Below are 17,994 nucleotides of genomic sequence, written 5' to 3'. Positions count from 1 at the left end.
TATCTCACCAGTGTGAGAACTTAGTGTTTTGCAATGAGATGCTTGCTGTAAAGGGGGAGAAAATATTTGAAATGGCATCCTTATAACATTTTTAGGACTTATAAACTTGTATATTGAATTCCTTTTCATCTACATCAAGTTACTTGCCTTTGTAGGAAGGTGGGAGTCTCTATTGTGGGAAGTAGTCTAGTTAAGCTTCATAATGTTGAATGTGACATCTTACACATTTACCCTCAACGTATTGGTCTTATGAACTGAGTACAGTATTATTTTTGTTGATTACTGAAGTAAAGTGCTTGCTTCTGCCTTGGGATAGTTTTCTTTTAGATGTTAGATTAGAACCAGAGTTATGTGTTCTTGTATTTCATCGTCACTTAGTCTTTCTGTGGTATTCATGAATACTTGGGAGGGATAGCTCAGTGGTTTAAGCATTGGATTGCTAAACCCAGGGTTGTGAGTTCAATCCTTGAGGGGGCCATTTAGGAGTCTGGGGCAAAAAAATAAATACATTGGGGATTAGTCTTGCTTTGAGCAGCGGGTTGGACTAGATGACCTCCTGAGGTCCCTTCCAACCCTGATATTTTATGATTCTAAGACTTTGAAAAGGGGAGCAGAGTAACACATCCAACAGGCTGATACCCTGGATTACATAAAACTAGTATGTTGCATGTGCACTTGCCCCTTTGTATTAGACCACTTTCCCTAAAATTTCCATAGCCTGGCCTTTGAGATTTGTTAGTAGCAATTCTTTTTTTATAATTTAAAACTGCAGTGCAAAAGAAATTGTACTTTGAAACACAGCCTGTAAATTGAAAGGACTGTACCTCAAACATTACTACTAAAGCACAAATACAACCTAACCACAGGAACACAAGGCTTGATGTACCAGAATAGATCACGGGTCCATTTAGTCCTATGTGCTGTCAACAGTATCCAGTTTTAGGTGCTCTAGAGGAAGGCCTAAAATCTTCATAACAGTGGTGCCCAAGCTTTTCTTGTTGCACCCCCTTTACCAGTAATAGAATCTGTTCACACTCCTTCCCTCTCCTTCCCCCCCATTACTGCACAGTTGGCTCAGCAAAGGAGCTTGGACTGAAGGCAGAGCTGGGGATGAGGGAGGAGCTGGTGGTGGAGAGGGAATGAGGACAAAGCTGGGCTGGGGGTGGAGTAGGGGGCAAAGTGAACCTCTGGCTGGAGCTGGGCTGGTGGCAGCGTGCAGCTGGGCTGAGGGTGGAGTTGGACTGGGTGGCGGTCCTTCCCTGCCCCCTGTGGGAGTTGGCCTGTGCCCCCCTCCCAAATGTTCCTCTGTGCCCCCCTAGGGGGCATGACTCACAATTTGGGGACCACTGCTTTATAATATACCCAATGGTACTATATCATGTGAGAAATTTTTTCCTCATCCCATTATGCCCAAACAATGAGAATTAATAGCTCTTGCAATTTTATCCTAATTTCAGATGATGGATTACGTTGAGGCACATTCTGCTCACTTGGTAACCTTCTAAGAGGAAATTAAAGATCCAGTGGCACTCTTGGAAGATAAGTGCTGTAGTTAGGCTATTTAAGAGGAGAGCTGCTTTCTTAGTAAAATATTCTGGAGTGGGATTTTCAAAGGGGTTGGTCTATCTTCACTCCCATTGAAGTTTTATCATTGGCTTGAATGGGAGGGTTCATTACTCCCTTAGTGTCCCAAAAATGTGTGAGAACCACTGAATTCATATTGTCTACGCAGTTAACACATTACTGGTGTCAAACTCGTTCACTTCTCTGAAATGTTCTGTGGGATACCTTGAGAAAGGAAAGTAATGACTAGAACTAATAATGAAGCTAACTTGACTTTGGATGTTCTGCCATGGGAACAATACCAAAAATTTAGTTCCAAGAGCAAGAGTCTTTAATATAGATTATTGGTTTTCAGACTAATAAATCAGGACAAAACATTTTAAATAGGGTAAAGAAGGTGAATGCATTAGGTTTTTGTTTTGTTGGGTTTTAGGGCATTTCATTTTTTTGTTTAATTAAAATATGAGAGAAGAATGGTGACTGGGAAGGGGAGGGATAGAAATTGCTTTTCTCAATGCATGCCAAGTTTTAAATTATCATAATTAGCAGGAGACAGCGTAAGCAAGGAATGAAGTAATTGTCTATTTTCTAAGAAGTGAGTGTCCAGGTTTGAAGCATTACTAAAAGCTAGTGCTTTTTATGCGTCTCCAAAGTACCACTGCAACATTTCTTTTGACGCTACTATAGGAGGTGTGTAACTACAGCTCAGTTACTTCAAAGTAATAGCACGTATTTGTATTTCTCTTAGTGAAAGAAAAATATTTGATTTTTGTCATTCTCCTTTTTATAGTAACAAACTCTTACCAAAAAGAGGGCAAAAACTTCACTGGAAACAAGTTGAAATTGAGTGGAAATTTGCCAACAGTCTTTGGGGGCCCCCTTTTTTTTATTATTATTATTTATTTGCAATTGCAAAGCTGCTATCTTGTACTTCAGACTCCGTTACTCTGCTCCTCCAGCTTTTTGTGGATTAATATACTATGTTTCCTGAATATGTTGGCAATGTTTCCTCTGAGCTTTTGCGACCATACATGATTGCTAATTGATTTTGATTGAATGTAGAGCTCCCTGTAATTGTTAGCATAATTTCTGATTGCACTGCTCCTTGAAACACATTGCCTAGTAGGAGGATTTCTCTTTGAGAGAGACTTTCAGCACTCTATATGAGTACAACTACATACTTTCCTTTTTATTTTTTCCAATGACCTGATTTAGAATTATTGTTTGGAAAACCATAAAGTATGCCGAAGTATAAATAAATTAAAATAAAGTTAATAAACAGAACTGATTAGGAATTTTAAAACTCTGTGTTATTGATGGAATCCTGAGGTTAGATTCCTTCTCGTGGAAACTTTACCAAAACATTGTATGCTAGATATTGCCTACTTGGAGTTTGAACTATGTCTTTGTAGTTAAACTCCATCTTTGGTATGTTCTTGTGTTCGCTATGGGCTTGATGCTGCAACCATTGTTTGTGCTGAGTGACCCGTTTGGACTACTCACATGAACAATAGGGACTACATAACATGAGTGAGGGTTGCAGGATTAGGCCCAGAGATAAATGTTAATTTGATGGTCAGCTCTCTTGAATAGGCCATCATCACAGGTGGAAAAGGAGGGCTTCCCTGAAAAGATGGCTGTGTAGGATAATGTCTCAAACAGATTTTCAGTGTCTGTGCTAAACTCTTATCAGGAGAAGTTTTAAATGTGGCTTTTTTGAACAGCTTTCCAATATTTTTAAGAAGTTTCAGATATCTGAGATTTCTTGTTTGCTGGGCTCTGAAAAGATGCTCTTGCTTCTCCTATTGTAAAACCAGAGAAAATGCTGTACAATAGAACCTCAAAGGTACGAACACCAGAGTTACGGACTTACCAGTAAACCGGACACCACCAGTAATCAGGCAGCCGCACAGACAAATAAATACATTAAAAAACCACTCCCCCAAGCAAACACTGTACTGCCTTGGGGAGTGCTCAGGGCGGGGGTGTGATATACCTATCCTATAGAACTGGAAGAGACCCTGAAAGGTCAGCAAGTCCAGCCCCCCTGCCTTCACTAGCAGGACCAAGTACTGATTTTGCCCCAGATCCTTAAGTGGCTCCCTCAAGGATTGAACTTACAACGCTGGGGTTAGCAGGCCAACGCTCAAACCACTGAGCTATCCCTCTGCCCTTTGGGAGCACCAGTGCTCAGCTGGGGGTGGGAGCGCTACAACTTGGGGTTTCAGCCCTGTGACTCTGCTCCGGGTTTTAGCCTCGCGGGGGGCATCTCTGTTCCTCAAAGGGGCCATCCGTGGCCCAACCCAGTGCATGCATACTTCCTTGGGAGCCACCGCGTCAGGGCCAGGTGACAGGCTGCCACTCCTCCCCCCTGCCAGCGGTAACCGGACTTTGTGTCCGGTCAATATATCTGACCGGACACTGCCAAGTTCCTTTTTTGACTGGACTCACCGGTCAAAAATCAGATACCTGGCAACCCTAGGCGGGTGCCGGGGCTCAAGTCTTCACTCCTGGTTTCAGTCCTGCCTGGGGGGGGTGAGGGGTGTGTGTCAGGGCTCAAGGCTTTAGCTATGAGAGGAGCTCTGGTTTCAGCCCCAGCATGTCCCACCTGTAGCTAAAGCTCCGAGCCCTGGTGTTCCCGCCCCCCCCCCAATGAAGCCGGGAACAGAGCCGTGTGGAGCTCCAAGCCCCGGCACTCCTCACGGGAAACTGTAGCCAGTGCCATTCTGTGCAACCACGCAAAAGGTCTGTGCCACCATACTGACCCAGTTTGATAGTTTATGAACAATAATGTGTTAAATTTTGTAATGAAATTTATATAATTAGCTATTTGTAAAATTAGAGACCAACATTAAGATCAATGCGAGACTCGCACTACAAATGCTGTTAACATTCAGCAGTGTTAGTCTCTGGGCCAAAGCGTTAGCAAGCAGGAACTGGGCTTGTACAGAATGCTGGGATTGTGTTGCTCTGCTGAAGGTGCCCCCTTTGGGGACAGATTCAGTCAAGATGCTTGGGTCTAGTTACTCTTCTATGTCACATGCATTTGTGCTCTGTCTGAATAGTTATTTTAAAACACTTTGTGGGATGTAGCATATGAAAGACATTTTAAGCAGACAATCATTTGTTTGGGAAAATCATGTGTTTCTCTTTTGGAGGACTCTTGATGCAAATCCTTGTCACTTTGCTTTACTTGCCCTATACATTTGTTTTCCATAATGTAAAGGGACATTGTCAAGTAGTTTAGGTCCAAAACTGTATGATTTGGTATGAAGTGGCTCCATCGTTTAAAATATTTAAAATCATCACTCTTCCACACTTAAAAAAAGACAAAGGAATCCTCCTTTACTCCCACCCCCAACAATCTAGTTTTTATATATAAACCTTTTAATTAGAGCTGTTTGGAAAATATTTAACTAAATGAAATTCCATCAAAATATGCATTAAATATTTCACAAAAACATATCTGTTTGCATAAAGCTTTCCTCTAGAAGGTTTTTGAGGTCCTGGGTTCTCTGGTCCTTTCTGATGACACACTCACACACACTCTCTCTCTCAGGTTTTTCAATCTGAGGGCAGGTCTACACTACCACTTAAGTGGATCTACCTGATGTCGCTCGGGGTGTGAAAAAGACACCCTCTGAGCGACGAAAATTACAGCGACCTAAGTGCTGTTCACACTCCCGCAGTGTCAGCAGGAGATGCTCTCCCGTTGACATAGTTTCAGCCTCTCACGGAGGTGGAGTAATTATGCTGATGGGAGAGCGCTCTCCCGTCGGCATAGCGCATCTTCACCAGACGTGCTACAGCGGAGCAGCTGAGCTGTTGTAGTGCTTCTAGTATAAACCTGCCCTGAGAACTGCCATTTTGACACAGAGCCTGTTCCTGGAAAGTAATGGAAAGGGTTTGCTTTTGTTCCACTGTGGAATGAAAACAAATTTCAAAACCTCAAAAGCAGTGGTAAAACAAAATTGTCGTCCTCCAGGCCGCTCTACTTTTATTATTTTTGTCATACTGCTGTTAAGAACTGTGGTGACATCATTGCTGATCCTAATGAGTGCAACAGTTGGGAAAGAGAGGGTGATTTATGCTCAACAAGAAACAAGTACAGTCATGTTTGACAAAATAGGAAAGGAAGTAAAAGTTTTTCAGTTTCTCAAATTGTATTGCAAACAACAAAATTCTTGATTAATATCCTTTTAATATATACTGGTATAGTATATTTGTGTGTGTACACACACATATATTTATTTATATATGTGTGTGTGTGTGTGTGTACATATATATTTTTATATATATATAAAAATGTGTGTGTGTGAGAGACAGATCTGGCTATTCCAATATGTATTGCAAGAGTCAAGAGATATGTATTGGGTATCAAATATCAGTTAGTGCTCACTGCTTCTGGAAGTCTCCCTCTGCCACTCCTAGAGTGCTTTCTGTGTGCTCCTTTACATCTTGGCCTTGTGTACACTAAAGAAATTGGCCATACTAACCACAGCTTGGATCCCCTAGGTTGCATGTGACAAACCCCGTGTCTACACTCATAATAGCTACTACAGTGCATAGGTATTCCCTCCACCATTTGGATTGCTCTTGTTCTAAGTAATGCTAACTGTGGTGCCATACAACAATGTCACGTTCTACCTATAGACTGCTTTTGTAGACAGGAAGAGTTTAGCAACTGTGCCATTCTAGTTGGTCTTCCCAGTGCTACAAGAATATTCCTGTCTGGCTTCCCATGACATTTTGTCATCCCAAAGCATTGGCTCTGACCTGTCAGGCTGGATGCATGCTGGCCCAAGAGCAGCCTTCCGTGGCAGTGGCTCCACTCAACTCCCAACCTTTACCTCCCGCAATTAAGGTCACACTTCAGAGCACCTGGGTAGGACTTTACACAGAACTTTAATAAAATCGAACTTTTAACTTTTTTTTTCACCCCCAGGAGATTCTCTTGAAAACTCCAAACTAACAGACTCAGTGACAAGTTAGTAGACACACATACCCCACACTGTCACAGTTTGCACATATTTTCACCTGCTACCTCAGCAGCATCTACTGCACTCCACATGCTGGAAAAGAATGAGCAGTGTACACAACAAGGTGGTTGTAACATGCTGCATTGCAAAACTAATTATCTTTCAGAAAAATCTGATGTTCTGTCACTATAACATGGAGTAATCTTGTGTATTATGATATTCTTGCTTGCCTACTGCACACTCTTATTGTATTTGATTCACTTCTTTAGGAAGCTGGACAGAGCAGGGAAAATAGGCAGAATCTCAGTTCTCTGCAGTATAACCAGAACCACTCTGAATTTTTTTATTCTTTATACAATAATCAAAATATATTTTGAAAGGCTGTCATACTAATTATTATCAAATTTTTTAGTTGTAGTTCATAAAGGCTCCAGTGCTTTACAAATACAGATAGACACCACCCTTCCCTCAGAGGGTTTACAACACACTATCTAGCAATCTGCATGCCCGTAGATCAGGGGTCGGCAACCTTTCAGAAGTGGTGTGCCGAGTCTTCATTTATTTACTCTAATTTAAGGTTTCGCGTGCCAGTAATACATTTTAACATTTTTAGAAGGTCTCTTTCTATAAGTCTATAATATATAACTAAATTATTGTTGTATGTAAAGTAAATAAGGTTTTTCAAATGTTTAAGCAACTTCATTTAAAATTAAATTAAAATGCAGAGCCACCCAGACTGGTGGCCGTGACCCGGGCAGTGTGAGTGCCACTGAAAATCAGCTTGTGTGCCGAAGGCGGCATGCGTGCCAGAGGTTGCCTACCCCTGCCCTAGATCAATGATTCTCATCCTTCTCTGTACTGGAATTCCATCCCCATATTAGCATTATGGGAAGGGCAGCGTGGTTGTGACCTCCAAGTTAAGAATCTCAGTTGCAGATTTAAGTTTGGCCTTTCTAGTAATTGATCCTTAAATCCAGATCAGATTTCAACACTGTAAACTTCTTTAAAGCCACCAGGATATAACCAAGAGGCTTGTTAAAAAAATTTTTGACCCCCTTTAAAATGAATAATCTGCTGTTGGAAAATTCTGCGAATTCTAATGGGCAGATAATTTTAAAAGGTCTGATTTTTGGTGACTATGACAAAATCACTGCATCATCTGTTAACTTAAAATTCTTCCCACAGTGACAAACAAGGAAGTAAATGAAAAGGCATTCCATTTAGCCCTGTTAGTATTTTCTCTATTTAAGTATAAGACAGCCTCTTGGACTCCCTGTTAGACCTTCATAATAGAATTTCAAATTCTGGAAATTTGATCTCTTGAAGGGTAACATATGCAGTCTCTCCCTCTTTTGTTTTAAACCCTATCCCCTTGCTTTTCACTTTTTCTTCATTTGAGCATTCTTTCTACATACACACATACATCTTGTCATGTTAAGGGAAGGACCAGGTAGGGTTCCTTATTGTGAAAGTATGTTTTCTTTCTCCACCATGACTCTTCCTGTTTCAGACCCACCAACTAGGTGTACTTAGTAAATCACATGTCTTCCAACTTAATGCAGAGAGTACCATAACATAAATATGGAGCGGAAAGTTGGATATGAAATGAGAACTGATGATGAAAGACCCATTTATGTGACTTGACAACAGCCATTTCCTGAAGGTTATTTTCAGCATTGGCTCAGGAAATGAATTACTAAAACTCTTTGATACTATGTTTCTTAAGGTGAAATTTTTACCATAATAAGACCTAATCTAATTGTTTGTATTATGAATGTGAAATAAAAACACATTTGAGTTGGATTTTGACATAAAAATACATTTTTGAAATGTTAGGAAAGAGGCCAAAATTTTGACTTAAAATGTAATTTTATTCATATTTTAATTCATTAAATTTTAGTCTCACTGCATGCAAAAATTACCAATTATTTCAGTTGTACTTGATTATGCACATCTAACTACAGTATTACAATATTGTACATAGTTGTACTTTAAAATAAACATAACAAATACAATGCAGCAAGGCACACATTTCCCTTATCGGTTTGAATTCTGATATTCATTTTTTACGAACCCCTGATTTGTTTATGAAAGTTTTAGCTTTTTCCTTAAAGTGGGAGCTAACCTCTGTGTGTGTGAAAATCACTTTTATTGCAAAATGGAATAAAAGCTTCCAAAATCTTTATGGGGCAATGAAAGGAATTTTACCCAAACTAATACCTTGATAGCAATCCAATCTGATCTATGTGGGCAGACCACTCCAAGTGTGTAGAGTCCCTCTGCCTTCTGTGGCTTCCTTGTGGGAACCTTTATGCTGATCAGAATGGTATCAGAGCCTAAAACTGTCAAAAGCTTAGAAAAAGCATCTACATTTTTCCCCCTTCAATGTGTCTCTGATGTGTGTAAAAAGCAGGGGAGAGGAGAGCATGAGTAGGTCCAACATTATAAGAAATAACTGAGTTGTTTTTACCGGTCCATGTGTTCGGTTTGAGCCAAAGTGTGTCTCATCAAGTATCTTTGTGTGCCACTCAGGAAGCTGTGTCAGCTGACGCTTGTACAAACATCACTGCTTTTAAGAGTTAAGTCACTCCATGTTTGTCTTCAATTTAATTAACTATTCTTTTTAGTACTGTTGTTTAGCTATTTCTTTTGTTGGCTATTGTCCGAAATGTAAAAGTTCAGAGAGAGCCCCAGATTTAAAGTTACTTCTAAACTGTGTCATGTTTCTTGAAGGGAGATGATATATAAAAATAGTGATCCATAAATACAGAACAGTTTTTGTGGTTCAGTTTTTTGGGACTTGTGTTAATTCTTATTTCAGAGGATGGGGAGGTAAGCACCAGAGCTTCATGATGCCACTGATGCAGTAAAGTAGCTTTTATTTTTTAAGTATATATTGTTAGGAGCTTGTGTTCTCATTTTGTATGGTTCCCTTCCCCATCTGAAGATGTTGTGCTTGAGATTTCAGCACAGACTGTTACACCCTTCTAAAATTCTACCTACAGTGAGTAACTTGTTTGTTTGTTTTTTTGTTTTGTATCTGGCTGGCAAGTAAAATACTTCTTTTTTCCTTGGTGTCAGTTATCATAAAGGACAGGCAAATATATTTTTTGTATTGGGCTGGTAAATTTTCATGACAGTTCAGAAAAGCTGGTGTATTAGGGTATGTCTAAACTGCAACTAGGAGCCTGCCTCCTTGCCTGGGTAGACAAGACTCATGCTAGCTCTGCACAAGCTAGTGCACTAAAAGTTAGTGGTGTGGCTGGTGGCTCAGGCTAGCCACAAGAGCTTGGACACAAGCTGCTGCCCATGCTGCAATGACCATACAGCAATGTTTAGCACACTAGCTCCAGCAGAGCTGGCTTGAGTCTGTCTGTCTGGGCTGTGAAGCACATTGCTAGCTGCAATGTAGACATACCCTTAGGTGGTAAAATCATGGTTGTAAGTTAGCTGTGTGTGTTAGAGGTCTTATTTTTTGCTCTTGTGTTTGTAGTAGTCTTTTTTTTTTCTCCTCTAAGATCTTTTTTAGGGGTGTGTGACCTCTGACATAAGAAATGTTGATATGCAATGAGTTTCTATCTGTGCAAAACTAGAATGAATCTTCATACACCTGTTGTTAGCAAGGAAGGCAAAAATACCAGTATCTCAATACTTCTCACAGGGACCTCTCTGCATTTAACACTAAATGGGGTCCCTGTTGGCCACAGTCACCTATGGTAGCAGGAAAGCCCCTGCTTGCTTCAAGAAGAGAGGTAGTGGGCTCCCTAGCAGATAGCTTCATGTGGATGGCCCCAAAGCAGTGGTGGTATTTATTATTATTTATTAATTCTAATAGGGGACGGCCACACTGCAAGGAGAAGTGTGCCTGGAGATGGCCTTTAACTGGCCCTAGTGAGGGGAAGATCTGGGTATGGAGGATCTACGCTGTGTGCAGGTCTCGAGGCAATGATATAGGTCACTCTCTATTTTGTCATTGCATATTGAATTTTCTGGTAATCATGCTTGATGTTGCTTCAGCCATATCATGTCAGATATGCACATTATAACATGCCTAATGTATTTTGGCATGCTTCATAACAATGGCTCCTGTGGAGTTGTTTCAGTATACCATGGCTGCGGACACTGCTTTTCATGGTTTGTGCCATGGTGCTGTGAGGCTGAATTGGAACACCTTAGGACACATAGTTCGGCTTAGATTTACATATTGTCAGCATTCTCTTGTTTAATGACTTGATTCAGAAAGGATGTTAGTTGAAAATATGGTTATTGTGTGTAGCTTATGGAACATCCGAGACATGCATGCATATTTATGTTGAATGCTCCAAGAGATGCATAGAGGAATCCTCAATCAGGGCTCTAACAGAACAATGAAAAATGCTTCTGCAACTACAGGAGGATGACAGCCTGCTAGGAGAGTTGTCATTATGTACTTCTGGAAGCAGTAGTTTGCATCTGATATCTGAGTTAAATAGCAGGGATAAAAAATAGCATTAGTTTGGTTTTAGTTTTCCCTTTTTAAAAGATTTTTCTTTGTTAGCAGTTTTTAAAGGCAATGCAAGTACATATATATGTGAGGTATGATGATTTAAAAAGTGGCATAATAAAAGTTTTATACAAATACATAACCACCAAATACTCATCAATCCAGAAGAGATCTTAAAAAGAGAGAGAGAGAGGGAAAAAATGCCACAAAACATTTCTCTGGAGTGGGGAGTCAACCCCCTCCAAATCCCCTCTGAAGGAAGAGGACATGGGGTGTTAGCATCTGCTAGTTAAAAAGACAAGATTATGTTCTAGTTTCTCTACTGTGTTTCAATTCTCAGTTTTCTAAAAGGGTAATTATCAAAACTGCCATGGTTTTTATAGAAACTTCCAAATTAATCTCCAAAATCAAATTGCTCAGGTACGTGATTTCTCCCCTCCCACCCCATTCTAGTGATGCTGCTTGAAGGATCTCTGAGGCCCTGTCTACACTGCCACTTTACAGCGCTGCAACTTTCTCGCTCAGGGGTTTGAAAAAACACCCCCCTGAGCACTGCAAGTTTCAGCGCTGTAAAGTGGCAGTGTAGACCGTGCACCAGTGCTGGGAGCTACTCCCCTCGTTGAGGTGGGTTTTTTGTTTTGTTTTTTATTTTATTTTATTTTATTATTTTGCTGGTGCCACAACTACACAGCCACATTAAAGCACTGCCAGTGAAGACATACCCTAAATGTTCATGCAGTGTACCTGTGCACTCCTTAATCCTTTCTGTGACATTCTTTAACAGATGAGGAGAGACTGGACCCACAACAGTAAAGATAGTTTGAATCCTCACAGCTGCCTTGATCTATTTCTTCTTTTAAAAAAAAATCTGCAGAGGTCTCTCTGTCCTTCAGCGCTCTGAATATCTACAAAGGCAGAGCTCTTATCAATGAAACTCACAATTGTAAACTTAGTGGCAAAATAAAGGGAAGATCAAAATTAAGTGATTGATTGGCTTGACATTATGGCAAGGCACAAGGCAACAAAACTATCTCAACTATTGCCCTTTGTGCTGGGGCAAGTCCCACTGATACAAAGGGCTTACCCTATGGACTTGTCTTCGCTGCACTATTAATTCATTGTTTACTGCTTGTTATAGTTTGAGTTTTGCCCCTAATCTTGTCCTTTCCCACACACGCAAATCTCTAGCTTAAGTTAAGTGGTGCCTTAAACTCTAGCTAGCTGGCCCACCCAGGTGTAGGTGGAAGCTTGAGTGCAGCAGATGTAGTCCTGTAGTTGGTTTAGATACGTTTTAATTAGGGCTGGTAATCGCGATTAATTGTTCTGTTAAACAATAGAATACTATTTATTTAAATATTTTGAATGTTTTCTACATTTTCAAATATATTGATTTCAATTACAACACAGACTACGAAGTGTACAGTGCTCACTTAATACTTATTTTTATTACAAATATTTGCACTGCAAAAAAAAAAATAATAATATTTTTCCAATTCACCTAATACAAGTACTGTAGTGCAATCTCTTTATCATGAGTTGAACTTACAAATGTACAATTATGTACAAAAAATAACTGCACTCTAAAACAACACAATGTAAAACTTTAGCACCTACGAGTCTACTCAGTCCTACTTCTTGTTCAGCCAGTCCCTCAGACAAACAAGTTTGTTTTCATTTGCAGGAGATAATGCTGCCCACTTCTTGTTTACAATGTCACCTGAAAGTGAGAACAGGCGTTTGCATGGCACTGTTGTAGCTGGCGTCACAAGATATTTACATGCCAGATGTGCTAAAGATACATATGTCCCTTCATACTTCAACCACCATTCCAGAGGACATGCATCCATGCTAATGACAGGTTTTGCTCAATAACAATCCAAAGCAGTGTGGACCAACGCATGTTCATTTTAATCATTTGAGTCAGATGCTACCAGCAGAAGGGTGATTTTCTTTTTTGGTGGTTCGGGTTCTGTAGTTTCCACATCTGAGTGTTGCTCTTTTAAGACTTCTGAAAGCATGCTCCACACCTCGTCCCTCTCAAAATTTTGGAAGGCACTTCAGATTTTTAAACCTTGGGTGCAGTGCTGTAGCTATCTTTAGAAATCTCACTTTGGTACCTCTGCCTTTTGTCAAATCTGCAGTGAAGGTATTCTTAAAATGAACAACATGTGCTGGGTCATCATCTGAGACTGCTATAATATGAAATATAGGGCAGAATGCAGGTAAAATGGAGCAGGAGACATACAATTCTCCCCCAAGGAGTTCAGGAACAAATTTAAGTAATGCATTATTTTTTTAACACGCGTCATCAGCATGGAAGCATGTCCTCTGCAATGGTGGCCGAAGCATGAAGGGATATATGAATGTTTAGCACTCTGGTCAAGTATAGGTAGTGTCTTGGTCTATCCAAGGCTGTGATCAAGTGTCTTGATGTTTTTGGTCTTTTGGCCTCGAGATGAAAACCTTGTCTTTGTTTCTGGGACCTTGAAGTGAAAAAATTCTCTACGTTATATCTAGCATGTAAACACCTTGTAAAGCCGGCTACAAAAGTGCCATGCGAACACCTGTTCTAACTTTCAGGTGATGTAAATAAGAAGCAGGCAGCATTATCTCCTGTAAATGTAAACAAATGTGTTTGTTTGAGCGATTGGCTGAAGAAGTAGGACTGAGTGAATTTGTAGGCTCTAAAATTTTACATTGTGTTGTTTTGGAGTGCAGTTATGTAACAAAAAATAAATTTATATTTGTAAATTGCACTTTCACAATAAAAAAATGACAGTACTCTACAGTACTTGTATGAGGTGAATTCAAAAATACTATTTCTTTTGTTTATCATTTTTACAGTGCAGATATTTGTAATAAATAAAGTGAGCAATGTACACTTTGTATTGTGTTGTAATTGAAATCAATATATTTGAAAATGTAGAAAAACATCCAAAAATATGTAATACATTTCAATTGGCATTCTATAGTTTAATAGTGTGATTAAAACTGCAATTAATCGCAATTCAATTTTTTTAAACATGATTAATTTTTGAGTTAATCATGTGAGTTAACTGTGATTAATCGGCAGCCCTAGTTTTAATAAAAGTTTTACTTATTTATAATTATACACAAAAACTACAATAAAGAACTTCTGGCTTTAGTACTGTAGCCCATGGCTAGAATATGCTCCGCTGTTCTGTGGGGATGGTGCATGCTCAGTCCAATCACATGTAAGAGCTGTGAGAGAATGGAGAATGCTCAGAGAGGGCAGAATTTTCAGGGATTTCAGCTGTTAAACTCTAGCAAGTCTTTGGGACCCATATGATCTACAGATATTATTATTTAATAAACTGTTAAAATAAAGAGACATGATGGAGTTGATATATATACTTCACAGGGAAAAAACTTATGTGAAAAATAGTTGCCATTATAACCATAACATTTTCAGATACATTGTTTATGGTCGTGCTTAAAGTTTAGCAGCCCATAAGAGATTCATACTGACAAGCAGTTTTTGTTTCTTGCCAGAATTGCTTTGTCATAATTTACAAAGATATACCACAGTATCTCTTACCTTCCATTTTTTTTCATGTGACACAAATAGTGTTTTATTGGTTGTTTTATTGGTTATCTTACTCAGCAAGTAATAAGAAAAATCTAGTATTCCCATTTAAATAACCATTAAAATGCTACATTATCAGACAAATGAACATTCTTAAGATTATGTAAATAACAAAAAGTTTAACCACATCTATCTATAGACAGCTGGATCACATGATAAGGCAGGATATTCTTACTCAAAGGACAGTGTGATGAGTTAGCAGTGAGGTGTTTCACATGACTGATAATGCAGAAGTTTCTCGTACCAAAAAGCTTATTAATGTTGGGGCCATGGGCAAAGAATATCTGATAAAGAGGAAACAAGATCAGGATGGATATTTTGGGAGAGAGTAGGATTACAGTAGTTTGTGTGCTTAACACAGAACAACTACTCCATGAAGAAAGCTTTGACATAAAATTGGGTTATTAGCGGGAATTAAAACGTGGTGGCAGAGTTTTAAAAAGAGGATAAGAGGGTAGAAAAAGGGAAGAAAACTATGGCACGTGGGCAGAGAAGCTAAAATGGCCACGAGGGAGAGATTGAGGCATACAATACAAGGGAGAGAAGAATTTTCTAAATGAAGATGCACTCAAATTTCATTAAAAAGCTTATATGTATAGGACTGTCTTTAAGATGTGATTAAAGTACCAAATCCATTAAATCCAAATATTGAAATCTTCAGATCTCTCTTTTTTTGGGGCGGGGGGCTGATCAAAAGCCCATGGAAGTATTTTCATTCTGAATGGGGTTGCCATTGGGTCCATGAACACTTGAGATATTTGTGTCTACAAAAGTTGCTAAATGGGCATTGATTTTCGTTATTAATCTGTAGAGAAGTGTCATCCCCAGGTTAAACTACTGAGGTAAAAGAATATGAGGGGTTATGTGTTGCACAGTGACCCACGGAGCTGGGGAAATGGGAATAGCATGATGAATGGACTGTAAAGATGAACAGGAATTACTCTGAGATAGTATGGCAGCTAGGATGGTTAGCTCTTTTTTGTTTAAAAATAAAATGGCCGTAAGAAATATTCCTGGAGCACTCTGCTGGATCTGGATGGTCTCTAAGAGACCTTTAGAACTATAACAGATATTCTTTCCTATACACTCAAGAAGCTGAGATGCATCTACAGTCTGAGGTATGTTCCAAAATACGATGGATGACAAAAAGGATGTGTTTCTAATATGGTTATTTATATTATTGTACAATTTAAACTGCTCTTTGTTTTATATTTGGTATAAATCTTGTTATACATGTTATGTCCATTCTTTTTCTCATTCATGAAGGATCCAGACAAACCTTTGTCCAAGGGGGAAATTTAACACAAGTGTACCACGAGGTTGAATTTGGTAACTTTTTCAAAATGTGAAGGACTGACCCCTTCAAAGTGTCCAGTGGTGACTTGGGCAGCCCTGGGATCATAGAATTTCAGAAACCCATGTTTAAAAGATCTGTCTCCTTTGCTATAAAATGTAATTTATCTTGCAGCGTTATTTTTCTCTACCTTTGACAAAAGCTGATCAGTTCAAATTCTTGACTTTATGTAAAGTGTAAATTATATGTCATATACTGTAGCTTGGATATTGAGGACTTTGGATAAGTTACAGTAAAAACATAAGGACTGAAATTTTCAGAGCTACCTAGAGGGATTTCAAGCCTCTAGATTCCCTGTGCATTTTTGAAAATCTCATCCAGGAAGTAGAGCAAAATATTTTTAGTACAGATTTGCCAGTTTGACAGAATTATATCATGTGCAGGGCATCTGGCATTACCGGTAGAAATATGGGGGCGGGGGGGCTAGACCGCAATCTTATGACAATAGTGTGTTACCTCCTGTTTTTGGCCTAGAATGAAACAATTTCTTATCCTCTGTTCTCAAGAGCTATAGATATGCTCTGTTGCAGTTTCAGGGTAACTGCACCTTTAATCCCCTCTGTAGTCTGTTTCAGGAATGCCCACTCAGACCTCTAGCCCTCACCTTTCTCTGAGCAGGGATCCATATCCCTCTCCCTTCTCTTTAGACTTAAGCTATAACGCCTCTGCAATGCATGTTGCTTCTCTTGGCAGGTCTGACTAATGACCAGCCCCTGCTCTTTTGTTTGTGAATGACTGCAGTCATGAGTAACATAGCCACACTCTTCTTTCATTTACTTGAGGACAAAAGCATCCAGAGAAAACATATAAAACAATAAAAGGATTTAAACACTTTACCAACAGCTCCGCATCAGTCCTATGGAGACCCTGGCAGGTTCAAGGTCTTCCAACTCTTCAGCAAGGTTGGGTATCGTCTACACACAAGGTCATCTGTTTTTTGTTTGTTTGTTTGTTTGTTTTGGTTTGGTTTTTTTTTTGTTTTGTTTTTTTGCATCAAAATGAAGGTGCCTCTGCCAGGTTAAACTCAGCCTTCTATACCAAAAGCCCTTTCTTTGTCTCCTTGGGCCTCTGATATCTGAACTTGTATATGCAAACCATCCCAGGGGCAGCACTTCTCTAAAGCTGTTTACAGTCCCCAGAACTGCAATGATCTCCCCCCACACCACTGTTTTAAGTTCCTGGAGATGCTGTGGTAACCCTCCCCCCGGGAGTTACTCTAGTCCACAACGATAACATGGAACATCGATAATGTTTATAAATAGTCCCCAAAGACACTGTTTGGGATGGAACGAGAGACAAGGTTTTAAGAAGCATGAACAATAGAAATATCATTTGACTTAACTGCACACATGGTTTTTATTTCAGAGGTGTATAAAATTTTGTTGTCCTAGACTCTGCTGTGTGAAAGCCTAACTCTGCAAAGTTCTGAGCACCAATGTGATCTTATCCAACCCTCTGGACCAAGTATCGATGGCTAGACAACCCCCCCTTCTCCCGAGCTCTTTAGCATGGTGGACTCAAAACCTGTGGGTTTCGAGCCCTGCCCATCCTTTGATGGACTAATCCATTTAAAAGATGGGCACAGTAAGTACTAGCTGCGTCTAGGAGAGTCACACATACCTAGCAGATGCTTGCTTTGCTTCACATTTTCTGGGCAGATGTGTAAGTATTTACCCCAACCCAGGTTCCTTGGTCATGTCAGCAGTACAGGAGAAATTGAAGTGTCCTTGGGGGTACTCTTGGACTAACGGCCCAAAACAACTCGACCTCTTTGGAAGAGAGTCATATTCTTCCAAATGACTCATATTGACATCCAAAGAGTCATATTCTTCCGCATGTGGCTAACTGCCAGGCCTTACTGGCCAAGTATGAGTTCCTAATCTGAGACCAAGTGACACCCTTCCTCACAAAGTTTCTGCTAGACAGCAGAGAGGAGCTAAAAGATAATTAAGGAAGGTCAGCTGGTGGCCAGGTTGGCACTACACATTGTGATGTATGCCTCCAACAC

The 17,994-nt window shown here is 39.7% G+C and overlaps 1 protein-coding gene across 4 annotated transcripts in view; it reads left to right on the top strand.

Moving 5' to 3' along the window:
- The window catches only part of FGD6 (FYVE, RhoGEF and PH domain containing 6), a 106,062-nt gene that overhangs the window by 21,162 nt on the left and 66,906 nt on the right, over positions 1-17,994 (top strand). The gene's annotated exons all lie outside the window — the stretch shown is intronic.

Source organism: Chrysemys picta, chromosome 1 (genome assembly GCF_011386835.1).
Source record: "Chrysemys picta bellii isolate R12L10 chromosome 1, ASM1138683v2, whole genome shotgun sequence".
In the NCBI taxonomy this organism is placed as follows: Eukaryota; Metazoa; Chordata; order Testudines; family Emydidae; genus Chrysemys; species Chrysemys picta.
This window is presented reverse-complemented; position numbering and strand designations above follow the sequence as displayed.